Source organism: Astyanax mexicanus, chromosome 1 (genome assembly GCF_023375975.1).
Source record: "Astyanax mexicanus isolate ESR-SI-001 chromosome 1, AstMex3_surface, whole genome shotgun sequence".
Lineage (NCBI taxonomy): Eukaryota > Metazoa > Chordata > Actinopteri > Characiformes > Acestrorhamphidae > Astyanax > Astyanax mexicanus.
Window position 1 is genome coordinate 29,377,217 of NC_064408.1, and position 17,385 is coordinate 29,394,601.

General features: G+C 38.6%; 1 protein-coding gene across 3 annotated transcripts in view; it reads left to right on the forward strand.

Annotated features, from left to right (window-relative positions):
* Positions 1-17,385, forward strand: part of doc2b (double C2-like domains, beta) — a 364,239-nt gene that overhangs the window by 311,912 nt on the left and 34,942 nt on the right. The window lies entirely within an intron of this gene.

Consider the following 17,385-nt stretch of genomic DNA (forward strand, 5'->3'; position numbering starts at 1 on the left):
GAGCTAAAGGTGGTGCCATGTGGGTCAGCCAGACCTCCTCCTGTACCAGTTTTCTCCAGTTTCCAAGAGGAGAAGAAAAGACTTTTATTAGTTACAGAGTTATCTGTGGGTATTTTTTATGTCTGTTTCACTTTCTAGTTATAATGATAAAAGTAAAAATGTGCTGTGCGTTGTGTAAATGCTGCAGTGAAGAGTTCAGAATAATCTGTTTTAATTCTGACTTCATAAATTCATAAAACGCTTCATAAATTCACATTTTTCAAAATCAATTTAAAAAAGCTCAGTTTATTTCTATTGCTGCTTGCCAACAATAAGATGTTAAAGGCTTAAAAATCACTCCCTCTTTTTTAAACAATATAGATTTTTTCAGTTTTTACAATATACTTGTACAATACAAAAAAAAAATCTGTTTTTAGATCATTTGTTTTCCTTAAAGGCCCTGGAAAAATTTTGAACACTGGATTTTGAACCATTTCTGGTTCTTCACCAGACCTGAAGAGCTTAAATGACAAAAATAAAGGGACAAATGTGTGTGTTCTAAAACTTTTGACTGGTAGTGTATATGTCAGGGAGCAGAATTGGATGGTAACAAAAGATAACTGAAATAATGAGAAGTGAGAACTACCTATATTGTTCTGTAGTTATTGTTTCGTTTATTGCTGGTTCTGATAATATATATATATATTTTTCTCAATCAAGTTTTTAGTTTATTTTCTGCTCAAACAAGCAGCTATTCAACACTACATATAGAGGAAGCAAGAGGAGATCTAAATATTCATGCCTTGGCTTTTATTGTAACTGTTTTACTCTGAAACCTCTAGGGAGCGCTGAGCACAAATGTGATAGTGAACCAATGTCCTGGGACACTCTTTCCAGAACTTTCCACACTAAAACGTGTCTGGTTCCCTAGGCAACCATATCCTGATACCGGTAACATATAAATATATATTCATGTGTATAAATAGTGCTTATTTTATTCAAACATGACTGGCAACCCGTCAATAAAGCTTAACAGTGAATATTTTTAGCCTGTGCTTCCTAATCAGTCCACAGGTCATGATGCTCTCTGAATAGCGAGGGCTTTGTCTGTTCGTGCAGCTGGGTTAATCTTCTCCTAATAGAGGGGGGCTGTTAGTGTGCATCCATCAGACACTGATACATGCAAAAGGATGCTAACGGTCTTCAGCGTGTAATCCTTAGTGGTTTTAATCAGCACGCTGGCTTTCCGTGCAGGATACACAATCAGACGTGCTGCTAAATGCTATAACTGATATGTTTACTACCTGTGGCTGTGAGGCTACCAGCACCACTCAGAGAGTCAGGTGCAGCAGAATAAACTTGTTGACCCATTCCATGCATTTTAGAGGCTGTATGTGTTCATTGACTGCATGTGTTCAGGTTTTATTAGTATTATTATTTTATTAAATATTGTTCAGCTACCGTGTATTTTTCCATGTATAATCCTTTAATTTAAGTGCGCCTTATAATCCGATGTGCCTTTTGTATGAATTCTACCAGTAAGGTTGTAAGAAGCCACTCTACAGGTACAGGTACAAGTAAGATGTGTTCAGATAAATTTCTGGCATATTGCTATCTTGACAACAGGAAACACAGGTGCGCCACTGACTGATTAGAATCTTGTCAAAAGACAACAGTCAAATGTTCATTGCTATCCTGCTCATTACACACACACACACACACACACAAGGACATGCAGCAGAGCATAGACCCAACTTTTACATCAACAATAAACAGAATACAGAATAAAATAACATTGCTCTTCCAATAAATAACCTGCTCATGCACCTTCACAGTGTGAACAACCAGCTTATTTTCTTTTGCTGCAAAGCGCAGGAGTGCTGCACTGTTTAAGTTGCCAAATTCAAAATTTACTAAAATAGGGCCCCTTATTCTAGATGAAAACTAAAACTAAAGATTGCCAACCGTTTTTTGTTTTGTTTTGTTTTGTTTAAATATAAGCAAGTTTAATATACTCAAATAATTTTCTCTCATAGTCTATTTTCCAATGTATATAAAGTATACAACCACATTTGGACTCACGGAATTGGACCCATCAAGAATTTTGGAATTGGTGAGATTTTGGGAATCTGATGTGAGAAGGAATAAAGACATTTCAGTCTCTGTGTGCTGAGTGGGTGTGTGTGTGTGTGTGTATGTGTGTAAAGTTCAGTCTAAGTGTGTGTAAAGGGTGGTGGTGGGGGGGGGGATTCAGTTCAGTTTTGTGGGAGTGTGTTGGTTGTGTGGTGGGTGGGGTGGGCTTCAGCTCAGTCTCTGATAAGATGTTTTTGTTTATTTGCTCCACAAATTACTATTCTGTTGGCAATACTTTGCTACAGGGATTAAACAAGCTGCGTGTGTGCATTTGCACATCTCTGTCACCTATAAGTACAGTCTAAAGTAGTTAAATGCATAAACACAAGTAATTAGACCTGTGAAACTCCCACTTCTGCAGCTCAAATGTAGCTATATGCCCTGTTTTTCTCTTTTTAGTATATTACACTTATTTGGTGCATAACTCAATATTTAACCCTTGTTTTGTGAGTGTAACACTTAATTTGTGACAAGGCTGATAGTGCCTCCTGCTGTCAGTTCTCTCTTCACCAGCATGGTGATTATCACCTCTGAATCGTTGTCCTCGCTTTAATCACCAATCATCACCTGCACCTGATTACATTGTTCTGTAGCTCAGGCGTGCACTGCTTAACAATGTGTTGTACAGATTGCATTTATTATTATTTGTGCTTTAACCTGCTCACTTAATCTTAGAATATCTGCCCCCAGTGTGTCTGTCTTTTTCAGTAGAGTCTCACTGTTCTATACACTAAATGAAGCTTAAAGAAGCTGCAGCCTGGATACACTGAGCTAAACCCTCATTAAACAGTGATGCGGGTTACTGTGTGTTATATGTGTTTCATTTTTGTGTGGTCGCTCCACAGTTTTTCTAAACTGCTCTGCTATTTATATCAGCTCTATTGTAGAATACCGACTCATTGTGTGATGGAGCGAGTAATTGACATTCTTATAGTCTGGCAACCGCAAGGCTCATGCAACATGTTTCCCTTATTCTGGTGTGTAACTCTGTAAGTAAAAGTCAGGTTAGCAGCTAATGCCACCAGACAGTGTTACACTAAGGAAGCCCGAGTGTTCTGATAACCCAGGGTGATATTAGCTACTGGTTTATCCCACATAGCTTGTTTTTAACACAGTAAACACGCAGACTACAGTCTGATAATACTCACCCCTAAACGGCGAAAGAGATAGCATTTAGCGCAGTTACTGGCTAATGCTAATGCTGCTTTAGCAGTGCTTGCAGGGATTAGCAGCAGGCTACAGGCCGATAATACTCAACTCTGAATGGCTAAAGAGCTAGCGCTTAGCGTGGTTAGCGTCTAATGCTAATGCTGCTCCCGCAGTGCTAACAGGGGTTAGCAGCAGGCTACAGGCTGATAATATGCATATTTAACGTTTAAAATCCTGATGTAATATAATTTTACCATTTTGCTTTAGAAATCATGTCAGAATTAGTTATTTATTTATGGGAAACATACGCATACATCACCATGGGTTTTTAATGTATAATAATTATTAATTATTCATTATTGCTGAAGTCAAAACTGCTAGAACTGAATCCAAGATGAGGGTTGGCCAAGACTAGGACAGAAAACAGATTTTTATCATTTTTGTTCATTGTACATTTTGTACATTTATTATGCATGACAAATATTAATCAATAATTTTAGATTTTATTATATATTTTTAACTATTTAATTTTTTTTTTCTTATTATTATTATTTTTTTCATCTATTATTATTTTATACACTGTCATCTGCAATCTGCCGATCTGTTATCATTAAAAACATTAAAATGATTGATGAGTTAGCTGCAAAAAATAATTCCAAAATCAAGAGTAAGAATTGAGAATTTTTATATACTTTGATACTTTAAAACTGTATATTTTTGTGGTGAATACCATACCATGAAATTCTCATATTGTTGCAACCCTGGTTTGAACCCCCTCCCATAAAAATGTAACAGACTGCATATAAAAAGCCTATTAACATCCATTAACGTAACTGTAGATTAATATTTATTAGCTTCATTTGCCATATTCTCATAGCAGTCAATAAAAGCCATTAGCGTTCAGCGCTGTGTTCACTGCTAACAGGGGGCTGTTTCTGCTGTATGATCATGATCTAACGATTCCGGCCTCAGCTCTCTGACCACGTGTGCTCATATTAATTAATATTCATCACTGCTATTGGAAAAGCAATCACTCCAATATATTGATCATCTGTGAGCGGAGAAGGCAGGGATATTTGTATTCAAGTCAAAAACAATCTCTTGGCCTTTCACACTTGCTCATAATGCATCTCATCCTGACTTAACAGTAATCCTGTACAGCATTGATTCTGGCAGGAGCCCACTGTGGAGAAACTCCAGTGTTGTGTTGGATGGTTTTAGAGAGAGCGCTGCAGGCGTAGTAACTTTCCAGCTCATTCTTTGTACTGAACAAAAATAAGAAAGGATAAAAGAAATAGAACACTCTTTATTTTCCTGTAGTATTGGAATCACTTGTCAAAAATCATTTGATTCAACTCATACAAAGACTGGCTGTGAAATGAAACACTACATTTTTACACTTTCTACTCGGTATTTAAAGTATTTTGACAAACAAACAAAGGCTTTTTTCACACTGCAGGATGATCTGTTTTATAAACTGGATCTGTAAACTGAGCGTTCAGATTTGACAGGATGTCCACATGGGCATGTATTGAAATTCTCAACCCAGGATTTAAAAAATCGATCAGTTTACAAAATTAAGTTTATAACCTTATAGTGTTTTAAAGAATCCCAGTTTACCAGAATCTCTGACATACCAGAGTTCAAAAGAGGACAAATTGTTGGTGCACGTCTTTCTGGCGCATCTGTGACCAAGACAGCAAGTCTTTGTGATGTATCAAGAACCACGGTATCCAGAGTAATGTCAGCATACCACCAAGAAGAACCAACCACATCCAACAGGATTAACTGTGGACGCATAAGGAAGCTGTCTGAAAGGGAGGTTCGGGTGCTAACCCGGATTGTATCCACAAAAAACATAAAACCACGGCTGCCCAAATCACGGCAGAATTCAATGTGCACCTCAACTCTCCTGTTTCCACTAAAACTGTCCGTCACCACAATAAATTATTGTGGTCTAAAACCAGGAGTTTCAGTTTCATTGTCCGACCCCTGTATTTTAACACTACACTTTTTACCAACTACAAACTAAACAAAAATGAACAGGTTGTAGGTGTAAGGCAAAATAGTGGTAGAATACATTAATACACTCCTCCAGTAATATTCAGAGACAGGTTTCAAAGGAACCGTATCTTACATTACACCCAGAACTACATGGCATAACAATATGTGGTTCAGAGTGGCTTTTATTTGCATCTGAATTCCGTATTTATAGCTTAGAATATCTGCCCCCAGTTTGTCTGTCTTTCAGTAGAGTCTCACTGTTCTATATTCTAAATGAAGCTTAAAGAGGCAGCAGCCTGGATACACTGAGCTTAACTCTGATTGAACAGTGATGCGCTTTACTGTGTGTTATATGCGTTTGTTTTGTGTGGTCGGTCCACAATTTTTCCAAACTGCTCTGCTATTTATATGAGCTCAATTGTGCCTACTCTGTTGTGCTGTGTGACGGAGCGAGTAATTGGCGTTCTTGTAGTCTGGTAACCAAGCTTATGCAACACACTTCCCTCATTTAGTCTGTCCTTATGTGTCTCCAGGAAACAAGAAATGTAAAGAAATTACCTTTATTTGGAATAAAACACCCTTTATAACATCTGTATGAATCGACAGTGTGAGTGTACCTTATTATTTTAATGGTACACTGATTTATAATAGGGGAATGGCATCTCTATCATTGACAGACCACCTGGAAGTCAGTCACCAGAATATTGATTTCACCTGTTCCACCCACTGTATACACACCCTCACCTCACTCATGCATGCCTCACTCAGTATTGTTTGGTTCACCACTCTATGACCCTGATTTCTACCTGCCCTCTTACCTGTATATGACCTTTAGAATGATTGTCGTTTATGGTATGTTTGCTTCCTCTTGCTGCTGTTTACCAGTGTTGACCCTGCTTGTTTTGACTATTCTCTCTAGTAGGGCTGCACGATATTGAAAAACTTTTAAATTGCAAATGTTCTTTTTTCAACTATATATATCAAGATATTAGACAATGCAGGGCCCATAATGTCACCAGCCCCGCCCCCCACCAGCGCACCGTCTTGCATTCAGACCAATCAAGAGCTGAGTCGGCGCCAAGCACTCAAAACTTGAGAAAAACAACAAAACAACAGTAATCGCTCCTTTAATCAGGCAGTGTGTTTTTTTCTTGGATTAAAAGTGTGAATTCAGCTGTAACTGGAGATATCTGCACTGCACAACTGTGCTGGACTGAGGTGCAAAGCTTTTGACACATGTGCCCAACCATGTGGATGGAGGCCATGCAGTTACCTCATGTTTACTCCTACCCTCCCCTCACACTTCTCAAGCAGCAGCAGCCTGTCACTCACACAGACACAGAGACAGCGCTGTGTATCTACTTCTTGTGTCAAAACATTGCAACATGACGTGTTTGATTTAATTGCCTTAAGTGACATCGCACGTCCTCCATGACGATACTTCAACGATACTCAGCCCTACTCTGTAGTAATACTTTCTTTAATGAAGTTCCGTATTCGTCTTATTTGTTGAGGATATACACATTTATTATATGATAAGCCGATAATGTAATTACAGTGAAAGACCTAGTTACAATTAAGACTAAAACATACACAGTAAAATATGTTCCTATGCACATATCGGTTAAACATTTTAGGAGTTGTCAGACTGTCCAGAGGTCTCAAACTAAAGTAGTATAAATCTGATTGGAAAAAGAAAAATGTCATGTTTCTTTTTGCAATTCTGACTGCAGAAAATCTGTCACTGCTTAGATCGTGGAATTGACAACTGTGCTGAGCATCATGCATCATTAGGATAAATGATGTTGACTGACTGCTTCATCATGATTGTATTCTTGATGCTCTACAGCTTTCTCAGTCATTTTAGTCTCATCTAGTGAACTCCATTCATCATTATGACACGTTTAGCATTGATTTCAGAGCTTCCTGCTTATTATTAAAAAGCCATAAAGTTGCATAATAGAATAACTTCATACATCACATTTTCTCTTTAGGCAGATTCATTGTTATGGGACTGAAAGCAGCGACTCCAGACTTTCTGAACTGTACTTTAAGAAGCTCCCTCCACCACTCTATACTCCCTCTCCTCCCTGCAGGCATCACATTCACATAAACATCAAGCTGCCTGGCCTGCCCTGTCATCCAGTAAATGCAGAAATAATCTTTGTATCCATTACTCATTTGCTGTGGTGGTGCACTGCGGGTTAGCAGCAGCACAGCCGGGCATGCGGGAGTCTCCAGGCCGGCTCCATGGAGATGAGAGCCCTGAGTCAGGAGCCTCCCAGCTCTGTCTGGACGACGCGTGAATTAATGAGGCAAGGTGTCTGCCCTTCAAAGGTCGCGTTCTTGAGCTCGCCACCATAAGCGCGACACTGCGTTTTCTTCATATTGCTAATGAAGACCGGGCCCGAAAATATCTGCGAGGTCTTTCATCAGCTGTGGAAGATCTGCGTTCAGAGATTACTGGAATTTAAATGTTGTGCCGGGAAGGAAAGCTTCACAAATTATGCACAGTTAGTATTACCATCACCATCCACCTGTTACTTCTCTCCTGGCCACAGGAAATGAATCAAAAACATACTCATAATTCATTTATAATCATAAAAAGATGATTATATATTAAACTTTACTCAATAATCTTATTTGCTATAACTTTTACCATGTTCAGCATTGTTCATAAACAACAAATGAGTCAGTAATTATCCTAGCAGTCAGATTTTGCTTGGAAAACACTATATAACAGATTTGTTTATTAGAATGGCCATTAATAAACATGAATAAGCATAAATTCAGCAAAGTTACTAATAAATAGGTCAGAAAAACACAGCCAGAAGAATACAGGTTTAGATGCCCACTTCTCCAGATACTAAACCAAACTCCAGTCAATTGATGAATTTCCACAGTTCTATTAGCAGCCCACCTGATTTCTTTGTAATTAAAATATAATTACAGAAACTGGGCTGTATTGCATGGTAACACTGTTAACAACTGTTAACATGCTCACACACACAGAATGACTTGATCATATTATAAAAGTTAAATTCACAAATTTTTCAATATCTGTTTTTGGCCGTATCCACACATATCGGAAATCTCTCTATAAACACAAACACGAAAAACAACCATAAAGCACTAGCATACACATGCCAGCCTAGCAAAAGCAACAAATAGTGTTTGTCAAAAGTCAAGTTCATCAAAAAAGTAAGTGTAACAACCAAAAGAGTTTTATACAAATAATATAAAACTAAAGCTCATGTTTCAGGGAGCTGGGAAGCAGCAGGTTCACATACATTTTTGTATTCTACTCATGGAAATTAAATAAAATCAAATCAAGTGTCCCTCGTCGAGTTCCTCACTTAGTTTTAACTAAGTTGCAATTGTGTAATTGCCTTTTTTTGATAAGCAAGACAGTAATATATTTGGACTATTTTATTTATGGCACAATTAATAAAACCCTGCAAAAAAAAACTTTTTGGTATTCGATGTTCAGTGTCTGAATGTTCAAATTTTCAATTTTGTTTGGATTTGGGCAAAAAATAATAATTAATTGCATCCCTAGAAAATATGCACACACTATTTGATCAGACAGAGAAGTGAAGTGAAATTTGTATCTTTTCTGTACTAGTGTAATTAAATGGTAAGCTCTGCTGTTATTTAGGATAAAGCATGCATAGTCAACAAACATCTAATCAAATTTATTACTTTGCATCACGTTAAAACATTGCGTGAGTATTGGTATTTCTTGCTCTTTTGCTCCCTCTACAGTCAATAGAATTTGCACTTTGAGCCACTCCTAGAGGACATGCTTTACACATGCATTTCTGGGCAAGCTGAGAGATGCAGAACTGTCTTTTAAAGTAAAAGAAGCATGCAATGTCAACAAAATCATTCATTTTAATGCAGTTTAACTTAAATTTATCTACGTCTACTGTGATGTACAAATTACGTACAATTTACTGTACGTGACCTCCTGTGGCTTATGTGCATCTTTAGCATTGACATGTATGATCAGCTGGTAAATATGGGTGCAGACTTGAATGTATGTATGTAGGTATGTATGTGTGTATGTATGTATGTATGTATGTGTGTGTGCACAGGTGCTGAGCGTATTGATCTAGGAGGACCCACCTGATGATTCACCGTGGCTTTTCTTTAGGCCTGTCTGTGCCAGTTTCCATGGAAACGCAAAGTCTCCCTCATAGGTCTTACTTTCGGGGGACGTCTCTCGTCCTTCATGCAAATAAACACTAAACAATGACAAATCAGCGGCCTCCGGTCTATCATTTCTGGAGCGCTTGCGTTTGCCAGCCCGTAACTCCGCTTTTTTCCAAAGCGCCACAGACAGCCTTGACGACCGTGCCCACTATCTCCGCCTGCTGAACCCGATATTTCAGCAATAAAACGCCTTTATTATGTCTGTCTCTGGGTCCTGCTCACTATAACATACAGAGCGCAGATCGCAAATTAGAAAAGCAGACAGTAAAAGCCAGGAGAAAAATCTGTAGCAGTGAGAAAAGTGCACTCAGGTTCAGCCCTGCTTTTACTGGATTGTGTTAGGCTATGAGTGGCATTGGCAGGGCTACGTAAAACCTGAGTGAAAACAGCTCTATACGTACATGTTTGCATAGTCTACATAGTACCAGTCAGTGTTTAGATACTTGATTAAATAAAAGCTTTCAGTAATCGGTACGACGGTGAGTAATTAGTCTTTCAGACAAAACAGGGTTCTTGGAATGCAATAGATAAAAAATAAACAAAAATGAATCAAAGAGATAGTCATTTAGAGCATTTATCTGCAAAAAATGAGAAATGGTTGAAATAACAAAAAAGATGCAGAGCTTTCAGACCTCAAATAATGCAAAGAAAACAAGTTCATATTCATAAAGTTTTAAGAGTTTAGAAATCAATATTTGGTGGAATAACCCTGGTTTTTAATCACAGTTTTCATGCATCTTGGCATGTTCTCCTCCACCAGTCTTACACACTGCTTTTGGATAACTTTTTTAGCCACTCTTGGTGCAAAATTGGAGGCAGTTCAGTTTGTTTTTTGTTGGCTTGTGATCATCCATCTTCCTCTTGATTATATTCCAGAGGTTTTCAATTTGGTAAAATCAAAGAAACTCATCATTTTAAGTGGTCTATTATTTTTTCCAGAGCTGTAAATATAATAAAGTGTATAAGCTTCTATTACCTGTTAGCTACCTGAGTTTGGACGCATTGACTTATCTAGGCTAGTTGAGCTTAGAAGCAGTTTATTTGAAAGTGATTTTTCTCGGAACTGTTAAAATCTCCACTTCACATTTTCTTTGGGTTGGAAACGACACAGACAGCCCAGATCAGAGAATAAAGCCTGTGAAATATGTGAGAATATGGACGGCTTAACGAGTCCGGCGAGAGGGACCTGCCTCTGTACTTTCCCTGAGCAGAGACTCTGAGACAGTGGGAGACAGTGTCAGTAATGATGTCTATTGGCGGAGCATGAAATGTTCACGACGAGGTGCTTCAGTCTTCCGTCTCGGCCGTGCCTCTGAGAGTCTCTCCCTCACTCTCTCCAATTCCTTCATTCTCATTATTCACTGCCCCTCACTCTCCCTCGCCCAAATACAACACCAGAGTGGCAGTTTAATAGTGGGCTGTGCCGAATTTTACTCATAGCCCCCCTCAAAAACAATCGTTACACATTATCTGAGAAAGGGACATCTCCAGCGGCAGCGGCGCTTCAGAGAATTCGACAGCTCCCTTCAAAGAGAATTAGCTGCATGAGCGCCTCTCTTCTTCATGCGCCGATATCTGAACGCTTTCTTTTAAACGAGCCTTTCAGGATGTTGAGGATAAAAAAAAAAAACCTTTTAAATTCACAATAACATTTTCTTTTAGAAAGCTTTGGGGGGCCAAAGAAGAAGGCACAACTTTGATTTCCCCTCTGTTTTTATAATGAAAAAGTCATTAGTTTCTGAAGACTGCCTAAATTAGATAATGCCCCTCACAGAACAGATCCCGGTACTTTTAGACCTCAAATTATTAAGTCACTTTCTTATCCAAATATGCATAAGTAACCCACTTTCTACTGCTGTTCCTTTGTGGTGTGTTCCAGTACATTTAAATCAGATTTGTCTCGCTGTGACTATTAAAATTGCTCAGTAATAAAGCAGATTTACAGTGCCCTTCATGATGTTTGGGACTAAAACCTTTTTTTTTAACAGTTTAAAAGTATTCATACCCCCTGAACTTTTTCACATTTTTACCTTTCATCACTTTACAACCAAAACCTTAAATGTTTTTTTTTGTTGTTGAGATTTTCAATATTAGACCAGCACAAAGTAGCACATAAAGTGCTAGTAAAGTAGAAAGAGAGTGAGTATGGTTTTCAAAAGTTTAATCAAAAATAAAAATCTAAGAAAGTGTGACGTGCAAATGTTTTTACCCCCCTTTACTCTTTTTTTTAATTAAAGTCCTATCAATTGTCTTCAGAATTCACTTAATTAGTTAATCAGGTCTAGATGTGTTTAATTTAGTCTTAGTATAAATACACCTGACCTGTGAAGGCAGGGGCGCAACTACATACTTTTTGGGGTGTATGCAAACGTAGTATCTGTGCCCCCGGGGGGAGAGATACGCAGGGGGGGAGGTGGGGGGAGATACGTTGTAAAGTCATCTGGGAGGGGGGGGGTTGATGGGGCAGAGAAACATATTAAAATCGTCAGTTGGGGGGGGATACGTGTTAAAATCATCAGCAAGCTGATTGGCTGTTTCTCCAGAGAGGAAATTTATTTGGGGCTTTGATTTGGCGCCCTCTCTAATGCAGCGCCCCTATGCGTCGCATAGGCTGCATACCCCCGTTTTGCGCCACTGTGTGAAGGCTTCTGTCGATTGGTAAAGAACACTAGTAAACAAACAGCAACAACCTTCCACACCACCACTGTGAAACATGGTGGTGGTAGCATCATGATGTGGGGATGAAAACCTGCTCCAAAAGCCTTGAGGCAAGGAGAGAGATTCACCTTCCATCAAGACAATGACCCTAAACATACAGTCAGAGCTACAGTGAAATTATTTAAATCTAAGAATATTTATGTGTTAGAATGGCCTAGTCCAAATGTCCTGACATAAATTCCATTGAGCATCTGTGGCAAGACATGGTGAATGTAATGTGAATGCTTTTGCACGTCACGCTTTTCAGATATTTATTAGATGGAATAAAAAAAACATGTATCATTTTCGTTCCACTTCAGAATTATGTGCTACTTTGTGTTAGTAAGTCAATTAAACCCTTAGTAAAAGGTATTGAAATTTTCTCATTTCAGGACACCATAATGTTTTAGACTGAGCTTTTTTTAAGGAACTTTGCCAAGACTCTAATTTTGAGATTTAATTTTGAATCAGGCTGCCCATTTTTATTTTAAAAAACATCTGTTTCCTTAGCAGTATGTTTGGGATCATTATCATGCTGTAGGATAAGATTTTCATTTTCACTGAACTTCTCCTTTAAAACACTTGCTTTGCATCACATCAATACGAATTAGCAGTCGATTTGCTGCCCACTTGCTCAGTCTTTAGTAGAACCTAAAGTCTGTTTTTTTTTTTTTTTGCTTCTGCCTTCTAATTATCTAACTCTCTCCCTAGTCATGGCAGAACGTGCAGTATCTGTATGAGATGACCAGGAGCTCTGACTCACGCAGCACTCAGGCTCTTTAGCATTAGCATGTAATTGACGTCCTTTGAGGAAAAACAACTCGAATACAGCCAGGCTTCCCTTATTAGACTCCAGTAAGCTCTCATCACTCGCCTCCCACACACAATAAAAAATCTGCACAAACGGCTTACACACGCTGACGTGAAAACACTTGCTTTTGCATCTGGACTTGAAAGCCATGACTGAAGAGGCTCCAACTGCTGACTCACCTTGGTGTTCAGCCTCCATACAAAAAATTCAGAAAAACAAAACCTCGTACTCCTGAAACTACTGAAAGGGTGATTCAATACTCAAAAGGAGTCGTGAATCAATTTTACCCTGGAAAAGTGAATAGTCTGCTTTTGCTTTTGATTTGCATCTCACAGTTTGGTATGAGTACAGTAAAAAATAAAAAAATAAAAATTAAATGTAAGCCTAATCCAGGTTTTTTTTTTTTTTTTACAAAATTTCAACACACAGTCCTGTAAGTTAGGCGTGTTTCATCTAGTGTCATATTTTGACACTTTTGAAATAGTTATTGCAGCTTGTAGTGTAATAAATAATTATTAATAAGTAATTAATTAGGAACAGTCAGTAAAATGTGTGGAATTGCTACAAGTTCTAAACACTTGATTAAGTTTTTTGCCCCCCCCCCCCCCCTCCTCCCCAGTAGGGAAGCTCGCGAGGGTTGCCAGATTGACAAACAGTAAGTGGCTAGCAAAAATTAGTCTTTCTCTGTAGCTGACCAGGTAATATGTACATTTGCAATGTCCAAAATGCCCGTTTCTATGCTAGTGCTATGCTAGTGCTATGCTAGTGGTGGTGGTAAATTACCCAGCTATGGTTAGCAACCTCAATAAAGATCAATGATTACCTGTTCAGGAGAAAAATATCCAGCTTGCCCTGTTTCCGTGGCTGCAGCACCCTGTTTGCATTCTGTTGTCTATAACTGGCAACCTGGGATGAGGAAATAGGACTGGAGGAATGGCATGGGGAGGTTCAGAGGTTACATCCCACACAGATTACAGTGCCATACCACAAAGTTCAAATAAGAAAATACTTCCTGAAGCTCTGCTGTCAAAAGCTGTCTTTAATATCTGAAGATACATCCTGATCATGTTATGAGTTACTACAGAAAATATAAACCTTAATGGTCCTTTAAGCATTAAAGTCTCGTTTTCCTCATCCAATCCACCATGCCTTTAAGAGCTGAAATAAGATGTTATAACAAGGATACTAGTATTGTTTATATTTTGTCAATTCAAATTCAAAGGTGAGAACAGTGAGAGATAAAGAATAAGAAACAGAGAGAGAAACAAACAGATATACTGTAAGTAACTCTGTCTACGCAACGCAGAAAGGGGGGAAAAGAGACGAGTGGAGGGCAGGAGAGGACAAACAAGACTACAGTTTTCAACCTATCAATTCTCCTAAACCTCTACAGTTCCCACAGTCCCATGCTAATCCAGTCCAATCCAAGTTTTCTGAGTGGCATGTACTCTCTGTGTGCTCAAGTGCATTGAAACGTCATCCCCGTACCATGAAGTTTCAGTTTGAATACATGTATAGCTACACCCCTGCTTGACTCTATAGGAAACCTGTAAGCTTTAATTCAATACTGGCGATTGTACAGCGCAGGCTTCAAATGCAGGAGAGCAGTGCTATTCATTAGCTTCTATTCAGAAACTATTGGCCCTGTTTGCTGCAGTCCAAGCCTCCAGAGAGCCCTTTTGTAAGTGGAGAGAGTAGGTGATTGCCTGCTTGATACATTTCAGGAGACCTATGAGGGCTATGCAGTCATAGACAGCCTCATACACACATTTACAGCTTTAAACACACACACACACCATTCACACATCAACACAGGCTTCGAACTTTGCCATGAATAGCAATGAGAAAAGGCCCTGGCCTTGACAATGGCACATAGACACATATGTCTGTTCCATCTGACCAAAAATCCAATGTTATTATCCTGCAGGGGGGGAGATGTATAGATTTGAGGAATACGGAGTGTGTGTGGAGTGTGTGTGTGACAGTGTGATGAAGCAGGTGACCGTTCTAATACCCCGAAATGGATAGAGAAGGGGATTTTAGCGAAGCACAGCTGAGACAGGTCCCCCATGCCTGCTGGCATCTGCCTTCAGAATGTAATGGAGAGCAATGGGGAGGTGTGGGGGGGGGGTGCTCGATTCTTATTGATGAGACCCTCAGAGTCCTCACTGAACAAAAGATAAAAAGAGATGATGACGAGTCAGTGGCGACCTTAACATATCGGCTTTTAATACCTGCCTCAGACTGTATCTATGACAACAACGCACTGTCATGTCTGGAGCTGTCTGCATTTGTTGTAAATTATTTGATTACCGTATTTTTCGCATTATAAGACGCATTATCAAAGAACGTCTGTTTTTTTGGTCTATTTTCATACATAAAGTGCACTGGATTATAAGGAACATTTTAAGCGACACTAGTAAGGAACAGGGGAGTCGCCATGTTTTTCTTCTATTTCAGCAGGTCTCGCTTCTGGGTGGTGGTGGGGGATTAGGTTAACTAAGTTAGGTAAAGCTAAGCTAAGTAAACAAAACTGTAATTCTTAAAAAAAACATCGGTCAAGGGAGCACTGGATGTTAAACTTCACAGATTTCTCTGAAAACTGTTTATTTGGGTGAGTAAAGTGCTTCCATTTACTTACAGAATGATTAGATTCCAAAATTTCTCCAGCACTAAGGCTGGAGCATTAGCATTAGCCGCTATCTTCTAACTGCTAGCTACCACTCGACAGCATTACACTGAGTGTTCTGGTAAGTCAGGGTACTTTCAGCTAGCGGTTCTTCCCGTGTAGTCATGGCAAGGCTTTGAGCTAGAGATTTTATCCACATTTAATACAGGAGGATTTCTATACACATATCCTTAATGTCAGTGCTGTGTTCTTTAGTCATGGGACATAATATTAGTCACTGTTTCTATAATATTTGTCATGTCAGTTTTGTGGACACTCTGAGCACAATAACTAACAGCAATGTTAGTAGCCTTAAACTGCCGAATTAAACATGAAATAAACTATTTTTAAAAGTCTGTTAATAGTACATCAGTATTAGTAAGAATTATATCAAACTTCTTTCTGTTCAATGAATGAATTTGTCTTAAATGAATAAATAATGAATGAATGAAGTTCAACTTATATAGCGCCTTTTTAGAAACCCAAGGACGCTTTACAATTTACGCGTTTTTACACACAAGCACATTACACATTAACACTCATCCACACACCGGTGAGAAGCGGCAGCCAATAGCGTACAGCGTACTCTCAACCGGAAACGACCGTCCACCTGGAGGACTGCATAGGGCACTGCAGCAATTATCCAGGACAGAGTGCCAATCCATATCTGGGCACAGTCACACACACACATTTTACACACACACACAAACTTACATACATACCACACACAAACACACCAGATCAATTTTTAGAGTATTCAATTTTTCTGGGCAATTTGGAATATCCAATTTACCTGATCTCCATGTTTTTGGACTGTGGGAGGAAACCAGAGTTCCTGGAGGCCTCCATAATCTCTTGATTTGGGATTTGGGATGAGCTGGAGTTTCACAGTGTGAAGGAAAAGCTGCAACTATTGTTCAGCACCTCTAGCAACTCCTTTAAGACGCTGAGAAAACTATTCCAGGTGATTCTACATCATGAAGACACTGTGATTAAAATACCAAGAGTGTGCGGATCTGTCGTCAAAGATAAATGTGGTACTTAGATAAACCTAAAGTATAAAATATACACTGGTTTCATATCTTTAATGTTAAATTTACAAAAGAAAGAAAACACTTGATTTTGCGTCCAAACTTTTGACTGGTACTAAAATTAGGTGTTACATAATGGGATGTACCAAAGTTGGTGAATTGTTGTTGCTGTTTTTAAAGAAGAAATAGAGCTTCTTGCACACTTTTTTTTTTTTTTACGTTTTATCACATTTTATAATGACCTCGATGCTTTCACCCATGCTGTTGCTGAATCTGTGCCATTGTGACCTTTATGAAAATTAAGTATTTTGTATACTTATAGTAATCATCCAGATTACACAGGCTAGCTAAGGCTTATGAAACACTTACTGAAAAAAACAAGCTCTGTCCACAAATCCTGTCCTAAATATGAAGGCTCTTATTGGTTTGGGTGCTTGGATGGGGTTCTAAGAAAAGCCTTCACATATTGTAGATTCTTGACAGCATGTTCTTCACACTCTTGTACTTCATGTACAGAAATAGTGTATTGAATAGCTTTTTACATAATCAAAAGTTGTTCTTTTCACTTCAAAGAACTCTTTTGATATCTTTGTGTTAGGAGTCTGCTGGATTCAACCTTGTGAAATCCACATCACCCAGCCATTATTAAATATGCACTGAAAAAAAAACTTCTAATTTAATTATATATTCAAAAACAT